The sequence below is a fragment of the Magnolia sinica genome, chromosome 6, assembly GCF_029962835.1.
Source record: "Magnolia sinica isolate HGM2019 chromosome 6, MsV1, whole genome shotgun sequence".
NCBI classification, from domain to species: Eukaryota; Viridiplantae; Streptophyta; class Magnoliopsida; order Magnoliales; family Magnoliaceae; genus Magnolia; species Magnolia sinica.
In genome coordinates, this window is record NC_080578.1 from 15,822,817 (window position 1) to 15,825,463 (window position 2,647).

At 38.5% G+C, this 2,647-nt stretch overlaps 1 non-coding gene across 1 annotated transcript; it reads right to left on the reverse strand.

Annotated features, from left to right (window-relative positions):
* Positions 1 to 566: 566 nt before the first annotated feature.
* Positions 567 to 672, reverse strand: LOC131250447 (small nucleolar RNA R71). Its single transcript, XR_009173374.1, has one exon. It is a non-coding gene; the product is annotated as a small nucleolar RNA R71 (small nucleolar RNA).
* Positions 673 to 2,647: the final 1,975 nt, after the last annotated feature.

A 2,647-nucleotide genomic window follows, 5' to 3' on the forward strand; every position in this document is an offset into this window, starting at 1 on the left:
GGAGTAGGGATCAAAACAATCGATTCTCCTCTGAAGGGGGACTAGTTCCAGGCCTTGATCATTCACTTAAAAGAGGCATTCAACATCACTTGGATTCCATGGCAGACCCAGTTGATAATCCAAATCCAAATCTGCCAGATCTAACTATAAATCAAAATAATCCTCCTCTTGAGGATGAAAATGAAGTTCATAGGAATGTGTTAAACCAACCATGGACTTTACGTGAACATTTACACCCTGAGAGATCAACTTTACCATCTTATATAGTGTTCCCTGCTCACACAGGGAGCATTGATTTTAAACCAGGTGTGATTCAATTAATTCCTAAATTTCATGGCTTAGATTCTGAAAGCCCCTACTTGCACCTCAAGGACTTTGAGGAAGTAATTGCAACGTTACAAGTAAACAATGACAATAGGGATGTACTTAAGCTTAGGTTATTTTCATTTTCTCTAAAGGATTGGGCTAAAGCATGGCTCAACTCTCTAAGACCTAATACCATTACTTCATGGCAAGCCTTAAGTAGAGAGTTTTTGAAAAAATTCTTTCCCGAGCACAAAACAAATACACTAAAATAAGAAATCATGTCATTCTCCCAAAAGGGGAATGAACTATTTTTTCAAGCTTGGGAGCGCTTCAAAGACATTCTAATTACTTGTCGACATCATGATTATGAACCATGACACGTGATTGATGCTTTCCAAAAGGGGCTCATCATGGATTCCCGTCAGTTCATAGAGATGATGTGTGGTGGAACCTTTCTTGACAAAGATCATAATGAGGCTTGGAATTTTCTAGATATGTTAGTAGAGAATACTCAGATATGGGATGTCTCTGCTAAATTAGACCAAACTAGACCCATTCCTATAAAGAAAGCGGGAATGTATGTCCTAAGAGAGGAAGACGACCTTAATGCAAAATTTGCTGCATTGGTTAGAAAGGTCGAAGCCTTAGAAATTAGGAAGGTTGATATGGTTAAAGCAAATACTTCCTTAGGTAATTTTTGTAGCATTTGTGGTGGACAGACCATGACACAAAGGATTGTCTAATAATCTCAGTTGTACAAAATATTACGCATGAGCATGATCAAGCAAATGCTATAAATAATTACCAAAGGTCAGTTATGCAACCATTGGGAAACACGTACAATCCAAATTGGCGTAACCATCCTAATCTTAGTTGGAGGAATGGACCACAAATTAATGTGCCCAATGCACCTCAAATGCCTCCACAAAATAACTTCTTTGGGGCACTTAATAATGCACCATATGTGCCCCCGCCAAAGCGATCATCTGTGGAGGATGCATTGACCACATTCATGAACTCTCAAGCTTAAATGAATCAGTCTCTAATCCAATCAAATCAGGAATTAAAAACAGCTGTGGCTATGATTGAGACTCAACTAAATGCTAGGGAAAAGGGTACCCTTCCTTCTCAACCTGTGCCAAACCCTAGAAAGACACATTTCATTGGAGACTCAAATCCAAGTGAGCTACATCATGAACAAGCTAAGGCCATCATTACTTTGAGAAGTGGAAAAGAGATCGATAACAAGATAATGCAATCGGTAGAAATACCGGAAGATGAGCCACTGTCTTAAGAAAATGATGAACCGGCTATGGTTCAAGAGCCGCAACAGCAAAATGATAAAGAGACTAAGTCATATGAGCCTCCAGTTCCGTTCCCATCTAAACTTCGGAATCCAACTGTCCCCATGAAATATCAAGAGGTGTTGGATGTGCTCCAAAAGGTTACTGTCAATATTACTCTGCTTGATGCTATTAGACAAATTCCATCATATGCTAAATATCTCAAGGACTTGTGCACTATAAAGAGGAAATTAAATGTGCACAAAAAGACCTTCCTTACTGAGAAAGTGAGCGTTATCATTCAATAAAGGGTTGTACCCAAATACAAAGACCCGAGAAGTCCCACTATTCCTTGTATTATTAAAAATTTTCAAATTGATTTGGGTGCAAGTGTCAACTTAGTACCTTATTCGGTTTACAAACAAATGGGGTTAGGCGAGCTTAAACCAACCACGATTACACTCCAACTCGCTGACCGCTCTATTAAGGTACCAAGGGAAATTTTAGAGGACGTGTTAGTCCAAGTGGAGAAATTCTACTTCCCCGTGGATTTTATTGTACTAGACACTGAACCATGTGTAAATGCTAGTGCTTAAGTTCCCATCATTTCAAGCCGCCCATTCCTAACAACTTCAAATGCAATCATAAATTGCAGGAATGGAATGATGAACTTGTCTTTTGGTAACATGACTCTAGAGCTAAATATTTTCAATCTATGTAAGAAGCCCATTGATAATAATGAGATCCATGAGTTGAATTTCATGGACTGCTTGATAGAAGAAGAGGAATTAGAACCTAGTCTGACTGATGAATTGATTCAAGTCATTGGAGACTTGAAAAATTCTGATTTAGAAAAAGTTCTTGCTGAAATTTCTGATGATAATGAGAGCACTACTACACAGGACATTGGTATGTACCAATGGAGACTGCACACTTAAATCCTATCTATCGAGGACTTGCGATCTCTGCCATCACCAACCAATGTTCCAAAGCTTGATTTAAAACAACTGCCAAATGAGCTTAAGTATGTATACTTAGGTGAAAATAAAACTTATCCT